Genomic DNA, 9,156 nt, shown 5'->3' on the forward strand with positions numbered 1-9,156 from the left:
ATGAAGAAGGCCAAGCTCCCCGCCTCCTCCTCCTCCGCCGGTCACACCACTCGTCCCCTCCTCTCTCTCCCCCGCACACCCTCTCTCTCGCAGCAAACCCCAGTGCTCTCCGATCCAGATCCCTCTCCTCCCCTCGCCGCCACCCACCCCTCCCCTGCAGCCACCTACCTCCAACACCTACCCCTCACCTCGCTGCCACCCACCTCCGCCACACCTCCCCTCCCCACCTCAGATCCTCTCCCCACTCCCAGATCCAACTTGCCACCTGAGAACGAGGAGGTCGCGGCCAGGAACTTCGCGATGCGGTGGTCGTCGACGCGGGGTCATGACGCGGGGCCGTCCATGGAGGCGGTGGTCGACGACGCGGTGTCCAAGCTGCTGAAGGCCGGCATCGCGCTGTCCGAGATCTCCTCTGCCCCCGGGCTGGTGAGTCGCCAGATCTCCTCTGCTCGATGTGTGTTATGCATATATATGTTGAGATTTCGCTTGAGAGTTCGCGGGGCATTATGCATATGCGTGACCCTCCCTGTTTGATGTGTGTCTGCAGTCAGATGATGCCCTCGAAGGTGAAGATGGGCTGAGATGGCAGGCTGCTAGTTGCCTCGGCCTCGAAGATGAAGATGAAGGTGGAGGAGAGCGAGCGTGGGTGAGATGGCAGGCTGTTGGTTGCCTCGGCCTCGCGCAGCATGTCCGACCGCCCCTACTCCCCTGACGAGCGCATGCTGCAGCTCCTAGGCGAGGTATGCATCTCCCTCTGTCCTTTCCCCTCCCCTTCCCCTACTGCTGCTGCTCTCCCCGGTCTCACTCCTCATCTTGTCTCTTGTGCAGGGTACACGGACTCCACTTCTTCCACCAGCCACCCTCCCCTCTGCGCCCAGCTTGTGGAACACCTCCACACCATCTTGGGAGCCGCCTGCCGGTGAGATTGGTGTTCATTGTGGCGCAATAGTTACTACACATGCCATCGAGTTAGTGATGTAGTCATGTAGGCAGCGAAGCTTAAAGTGTTATGTTTACTTCACATAAACTGAAAAGGGTATCATTTCATACTTTTGGTTTGGTTTGTGAATCTGCTTCACTTAAATTTCAGCCTGAGCTAGTAGTTGACTAAAGGAATGCTCGGTACATTTAGAGATATTATATCACTATGCTAATGTGTTTCAACAAGGGAGATTCCTGCTAATAGTATATAACTGCTTATTATACGCAAACAGGATATTTCATTGTTCGAGTCAATACTCTTGATTGTTACCATCTGTTTTCTGGTTATTACATTTTTCTACTGCAGAATAAAAAAGATAGAACTATCTATGATTACTTGGCACATGTTTATTCTTCTATAGTTTCTTATGCACTACTGCCAACATTTGATAGGACATACTTGGTGTTAAATTCATTGATGTTACTTTACACAAGTTCCATATGCATTGGTCAGTAGTAGTTCTTCCTTGGTTCATGCAGAACTGAAATATGAAGGAGGAACTAGAACTTGTCATACTGTAGTACAGTTCTGCTTTTGCTTTTCACAGAAGAGTAGGATTCTAGATGCATGGTTTTTGAGTCTGCTCTATCTAGTTATACATATCTTTGTGGTTCAGTTCAGTTCTCTGGCTTGTTCAAACCGAGAGGACTGTGTTCTCAGATTGTTGCTAGAATTGCAACTGCTCATTTGTATTTAAGCTAGGATTTATGCACAAATCTTGCTATTTCTAATGCATGATATTAATCTACCGAAATGCTGCCATGGCCATGCTGCTATGTTAACTTGATGATGTTAATTCATTGCTACCATGCTGCTATGTCGACAAAAGTTAATTTTCCCATGCTCATTGCCATGCCTTCCTTTTGTTAACTTAATTTCAGTTTACTTGATCGTGCAGGTGGTTGTGCTGAAGGTGTCCCTGCACTACAAAGTGTGCACTGGCAAGGTGAAGAAGCACCTCACCAAGATGGAAGGTGAGCACCAACATCTCTTAAAGTTTGGTGACAAAATAATGCATCTTGAATCCTGGGAAGACCAGTTACTTACTAATAATATGTCATTGGAGGATATGCTACAGCAATGCAGCAATTTGAATTGATATTCACATTGAATTAATGACTTGTCTTGTGTATGCAATTGAAACATACCCATATAAAAGAAGTTTGTTCCATGCATCATTGAGCACCAACATCTCTTAAAGAAGTCCGTTCCATATGGCAGAGATATTCTGTTTGCTAATATGAAGATAACATTGTGTTTAATCCAGTACTGATGATTGTTTTCATTCCCATATAAACTTGTTAATGATGGTGATTTTGTACTAGCATATAAACTTGTTTTTGTGTCACTTGATACATACTTAGCTTGTACTTCAAGTTGTGGGTTAATGTTGGTAATTTTGTTCTACTTGTATGCATTGGTATCCCCATCATCAAGCGCATGGATGCAATAGTGGCAAGAAGATCATGGTCGTGTGCATCATCAAGCACACCAAGCATCCACCTCCTCACAGTGGCAAGAAGAGCAGGTGCCTAGTTGTAATCGCTGTCGAAGGAGGTCCATGCTGAAGAACATAAAACTTGTAGAGCTTGTAAAGTACCATGCTATTGAACTTGTGGAGCATGTAATTGTGACTGCCATACTGTTGTGACACTTGTAGAGCTTGCAAAGTGTATGTTAGAGCTTATTATGTGTTATTTGTACAGCAGCAGCTTTGTACTGACTTTGGCTGATAATATTTGAAGTATTTTGTGTGTTTTCTGTGTGCCAATTTAAATATTGTGTATTTATTTACGTTAAATTGGAAAAATAAGAATGTGACCCTGACAACAAGGACCCACTTTACTAGTGAACCCATTTTATAAATAAGAAAACTGAAATTGTTGAGATAAAAAGCCCACGGCCCAAAAATAAAAAGGCTGCAATGTTGGGCTTGGTCCATGAAGCTGACAAAAAATTCATAGGAAAAAAATATATAAATGGGCTGATTCTTGTGCCATATCAGCTTGCCAGATGCCTACGTGGCCTGGGGAGGTTGCTAGTCACCAAAAATTTGGTCGTGGAACCAACGACCTTTTACATATCACAAAGAAGGTCACTAATTTCAGTTTACGACCGCCAACTTTTGACCTTTTGTTTTTGGTCACAAAAAAGTCGCAAATGAAAAACTATGACCTTTCAGCGACCAATAGTGAGGGTCACAAGTTGGCATATTTCTTGTAATGCTTTTCCCTAGTAGTGTATCGGTATACGTACAAACGTGTATGTGTGCACTATAATTTGTGGAATTATCACAAAAAAGTTAATTCAAATATAATTTATGTTATATCACTTAATTTATATTTGACATAAACAAAGTGATCTGTGATATATGTTATCCGATAACAATGAACATTGGTTAACTTCACAAACCAAATTGTGTGGCTAAATGTACCAACAAAATAATAAAATATACAGTCCTTAGTATGATAAAGAAGTATGAAAGTTTTGTATAAAAACTATTTATTCGATTTCGTCTTGGGACTCAAATTTCTCGAGACCATACCTAGGGCCAAAAGATTTTAGTCTAACCTTGTAACCTAAACATCCAAGTCACCTGACGTCTCCATCGTTCGCTAACCTGCATGGCAACCTCACTCAAAAAAACTGTGTGGCACCCTACAAATCAAAGATTCGGAGGAGAAAGACACGAAGCAAGCACACGATTGGAAGCAAGGCACCACATGACCAGGGAACGAAAGCAACACAATTTCTGGAGCGGGCTGCACCGGCCAAGGGAGACAACACGGCAAAAATACGCATTATCCTTTCTTTGTCAATGATATGCTTGCACTTGATCCGGGGGAACAAATGTGATTTACTACGTACAATGGGAAACGGACAACAGCAGCAGCTAGCACGAGGCCATGTGTAACATAGCTTATACCAAACAATCAATTAGCACAAAACAATACTGGTGGTGGACTAAGCATGAAGACCAAATACCATATGATGGCATGCGTTGTACTGAGCCGGTTGTTAATTATCCAAGACTCCCTCAGGACCCACGAGAGTGGGGTCGCGCCTACCCCCCGGGCACGCCCTCCTGCCTCGTGGACGCCTCGTTGCGTCTCTGATTTCAACTCCAAGTCTTCTGATTTGCTTTCAGTCCAAGAAAGATCATCGCGAAGGTTTTATCTTCATTCTGTTTGGACTTCGTTTGCTATTCCTTTTCTACAAAACACAAAAATAGGCAAAAAAACAGAAACTGGCACTGGGCCTCTGGTTAATAGGTTAGTCCCAAAGATAATATAAAAGAGCATATTAAAACCCATTAAACATCCAAAACAGATAATATAATAGCATGCAACAATCAAAAATTATAGATACATTGGAGACGTATCAAGCAACCCCAAGCTTAATTCCTGCTCGTCCTCGAGTAGGTAAATGATAAAAACAGAATTTTTGATGTGGAATGCTACCTAGCATATTTATCAATGTAATTTTCTTTATTGTTGCATGAATGTTCAGATCCGAAAGATTCAAGAAAAAAAGTTTAATGTTGACATAAAAATAATAATACTTCAAGCATACTAGCAAAGCAATCATGTCTTCTCAAAATAATATGGCCAAAGAAAGCTATCCCTACAAAATCATACAGTCTGATTATGCTCTATCTTCACCACACAAAGTATTAAATCATGAACAACCCCGATGACAAACCAAGCAATTGTTTCATACTTTTGATGTTCTAAAACTTTTTCAATCTTCACACAATACATGAGCGTGAGCCATGGACATAGTGTTGGGGAACGTTGCAGAAAACAAAAATTTTCCTACTCGTTTCACCAAGATCATCTAGGAGTTCATCTAGCAACGAGTGATTAGATGCATCTACATACCTTTGTAGATCGCGCACGGAAGCGTTCAAAAGAACGGTGATGATGTAGTCGTACTCGACGTGATCCAAATCACCGATGACCAGCGCCGAACGGACGGCACCTCCGCGTTCAACACACGTACGGGACGGGAGACGTCTCCTCCTTCTTGATCCAGCAAGGGGGGAGGAGAGGTTGATGAAGATCCAGCAGCACGACGGCGTGGTGGTGGATGCAGGGCGTCACAGCAGCAGGGCTTCGCCGAGACTACGAGGGAGAGACATAACGGGGGGAGATGGAGGCGCCAGGGGCTGGTGTGAAATCCCTCCTCTCCCCCCCACTATATATAGGGGTGCCATGGGGGGGGGGGCGCCGGCCCTAGTAGATGAGATCTACTAGGGGGGGCGGCGGCCAAGGGGAGGTTTCCCTCCCCCCAAGGCACCTAGGGGTGCCTTCCACCACATGGACTCTTCCATGGTGGAAACCCTAGGCGCATGGGCCTATAGGGGCTGGTGCCCTTGGCCCATCTAGGCCAAGGCGCACCCCCTACAGCCCACGTGGCCCCCCGGGACAGGTGGCCCCACCCGGTGGACCCCCGGGACCCTTCCGGTGGTCCCGGTACAATAACGATAACCCCGAAACTTGTCCCGATGCCCGAAATAGCACTTCCTATATATAATTCTTTACCTCCGGACCATTCCGGAACTCCTCGTGACGTCCGGGATCTCATCCGGGACTCCGAACAACATTCGGGTTTCTGCATATACATATCTTCATAACCCTAGCGTCACCGAACCTTAAGTGTGTAGACCCTACGGGTTCGGGAGACAAGCAGACATGACCGAGACGACTCTCCGGTCAATAACCAACAGCGGGATCTGGATACCCATGTTGGCTCCCACATGCTCCACGATGATCTCATCGGATGAACCACGATGTCGAGGATTCAATCAATTCCGTATGCTATTCCCTTTGTCTATCGATATGTTACTTGCCCGAGATTCGATCGTCGGTATCCCAATACCTCGTTCAATCTCGTTACCGGCAAGTCACTTTACTCGTACCGTAATGCATGATCCCGTGACCAGACACTTGGTCACTCTGAGCTCATTATGATGATGCATTACCGAGTGGGCCCAGTGATACCTCTCCGTCATACGGAGTGACAAATCCCAGTCTTGATCCATGTCACCCAACAGACACTTTCGGAGATACCCGTAGTCTACCTTTATAGTCACCCAGTTACGTTGTGACGTTTGGCATACCCAAAGCACTCCTACGGTATCCGGGAGTTACACGATCTCATGGTCTAAGGAAAAGATACTTTGACATTGGAAAACTCTAGCAAACGAACTATACGATCTTGTGCTATGTTTAGGATTGGGTCTTGTCCATCACATCATTCTCCCAATGATGTGATCTTGTTATCAATGACATCCAGTGTCCATAGTCAGGAAACCATGACTATCTGTTGATCAACGAGCTAGTCAACTAGAGGCTCACTAGGGACATGTTGGTGTCTGTTATTCACACATGTATTACGATTTCCGGATAACACAATCATAGCATGAATAAAGACAATTATCATGAACAAGGAAATATAATAATAATGCTTTTATTATTGCCTCTAGGGCATATTTCCAACAGTCTCCCACTTGCACTAGAGTCAATAATCTAGTTACATTGTGATGAATCGAACACCCATGGAATTCTGGTGTTGATCATGTTTTGCTCTAGGGAGAGGTTTAGTCAACGGATCTGCTATATTCAGGTCCGTATGTACTTTACAAATCTCTATGTCTCCATCTTGAACATTTTCACGAATGGAGTTGAAGCGACGCTTGATGTGCCTTGTCTTCTTGTGAAACCTGGGCTCCTTGGCAAGTGCAATAGCTCCAGTGTTGTCACAGAAGAGCTTGATCGGCCCCGACGCATTGGGTATGACTCCTAGGTCGGTGATGAACTCCTTCACCCATATTGCTTCATGTGCTGCCTCCGAGGCTGCCATGTACTCCGCTTCACATGTAGATCCCGCCACGACGCTTTGCTTGCAACTGCACCAGCTTACTGCCCCACCATTCAAAATATACACGTATCCGGTTTGTGACTTAGAGTCATCCAGATCTGTGTCGAAGGTAGCGTCGACGTAACCCTTTACGATGAGCTCTTCGTCACCTCCATAAACGAGAAACATTTCCTTAGTCCTTTTCAGGTACTTCAGGATATTCTTGACCGCTGTCCAGTGTTCCTTGCCGGGATTACTTTGGTACCTTCCTACCAAACTGACGGCAAGGTTAACATCAGGTCTGGTACACAGCATGGCATACATAATAGAACCTATGGCTGAGGCATAGGGGATGACGCTCATCTCTTCTATATCTTCTGCCGTGGTCGGGCATTGAGCTGAGCTCAATTTCATACCTTGTAACACAGGCAAGAACCCCTTCTTGGATTGATCCATATTGAACTTCTTCAATATCTTATCAAGGTATGTGCTTTGTGAAAGACCTATGAGGCGTCTCGATCTATCTCTATAGATTTTGATGCCTAATATATAAGCAGCTTCTCCAAGGTCCTTCATTGAAAAACTTTTATTCAAGTAGGCCTTGATGCTGTCCAAGAGTTCTATATCATTTCCCATCAAAAGTATGTCATCTACATATAATATGAGAAATGCTACAGAGCTCCCACTCACTTTCTTGTAAACGCAGGCTTCTCCATAAGTCTGTGTAAACCCAAACGCTTTGATCATCTCATCAAAGCGAATGTTCCAACTCCGAGATGCTTGCACCAGCCCATAAATCGAGCGTTGGAGCTTGTACACTTTGTCAGCATTCTCAGGATCGACAAAACCTTCCGGCTGCATCATATACAATTCTTCCTTAAGGAAGCCATTAAGGAATGCCGTTTTGACGTCCATTTGCCATATTTCGTAATCATAGAATGCGGCAATTGCTAACATGATTCGGACGGACTTCAGCTTCGCTACCGGTGAGAAAGTCTCATCGTAGTCAACCCCTTGAACTTGTCGATAACCCTTAGCGACAAGCCGAGCTTTATAGATGGTCACATTACCATCCGCGTCTGTCTTCCTCTTAAAGATCCATTTATTTTCTATGGCTCGCCGCTCAACGGGTAAGTCAGTCAAAGTCCATACTTTGTTTTCATACATGGATCCTATCTCGGATTTCATGGCTTCTAGCCATTTGTCGGAATCCGGGCCCGCCATCGCTTCTTCATAGTTCGAAGGTTCACCGTTGTCTAACAGCATGATTTCCAAGACAGGGTTGCCGTACCACTCTGGTGCGGAACGTGTCCTTGTGGACCTTCGAATTTCAGTAGGGGCTTGATCAGAAGTATCTTGATCATTGTCATTAACTTCCTCTCTAGTCGGTGCAGGCACCTCAGGAACATTTTCTTGAGTTGCGCCATTTTCCAGTTCAAGAGGTAATACTTCATCAAGCTCTACTTTCCTCCCACTTACTTCTTTCGAGAGAAACTCTTTCTCCAGAAAGGACCCATTCTTGGCAACAAAGATCTTGCCTTCGGATCTGAGGTAGAAGGTGTACCCCATAGTTTCTTTTGGGTATCCTATGAAGACACATTTTTCCGACTTGGGTTCGAGCTTTTCAGGTTGAAGTTTCTTGACATAAGCATCGCATCCCCAAACTTTTAGAAACGATAGCTTAGGTTTCTTCCCAAACCATAATTCATACGGTGTCGTCTCAACGGATTTCGACGGAGCCCTATTTAAAGTGAATGCGGCAGTCTCTAAAGCATAGCCCCAAAAGGATGGCGGTAAATCGGTAAGAGACATCATAGATCGCACCATATCTAATAGAGTGCGATTACGACGTTCGGACACACCATTAGGCTGAGGTGTTTCAGGCGGCGTGAGTTGTGAAACTATTCCACATTTTCTTAAGTGTGTGCCAAACTCGTGACTCAAGTATTCTCCTCCACGATCTGATCGTAGAAACTTGATTTTCCTATCACGTTGATTTTCAACCTCACTCTGAAATTCCTTGAACTTTTCAAAGGTTTCAGACTTGTGTTTCATTAAGTAGATATACCCATACCTACTTAAATCATCAGTGAGGGTGAGAACATAACGATAGCCACCGCGAGCCTCAACACTCATTGGACCGCACACATCAGTATGTATGATTTCCAATAAGTCGGTTGCTCGCTCCATTGTTCCTGAGAACGGAGTCTTGGTCATTTTACCCATAAGGCATGGTTCGCATGTGTCAAATGATTCATAATCAAGAGACTCTAAAAGTCCATCAGCATGGAGCTTCTTCATGCGTTTGACAC

At 44.7% G+C, this 9,156-nt stretch overlaps 1 long non-coding RNA gene across 3 annotated transcripts; it reads left to right on the plus strand.

The window, feature by feature from the left end:
- The first annotated feature begins 6 nt into the window (after nucleotides 1-6).
- Nucleotides 7-2,741, plus strand: LOC123072028 (uncharacterized). Of its 3 annotated transcripts, none has more exons than XR_006434802.1 (5): nucleotides 7-426; nucleotides 548-740; nucleotides 829-919; nucleotides 1,864-1,956; nucleotides 2,420-2,741. It is a non-coding gene; the product is annotated as an uncharacterized lncRNA (long non-coding RNA). The 3 variants fall into 3 exon arrangements; XR_006434801.1 differs by having other exon boundaries at nucleotides 10-426; nucleotides 1,881-1,956; XR_006434803.1 differs by having other exon boundaries at nucleotides 10-426; nucleotides 1,864-2,741.
- Nucleotides 2,742-9,156: the final 6,415 nt, after the last annotated feature.

This window comes from Triticum aestivum, chromosome 3B (assembly GCF_018294505.1).
Source record: "Triticum aestivum cultivar Chinese Spring chromosome 3B, IWGSC CS RefSeq v2.1, whole genome shotgun sequence".
NCBI classification, from domain to species: Eukaryota; Viridiplantae; Streptophyta; class Magnoliopsida; order Poales; family Poaceae; genus Triticum; species Triticum aestivum.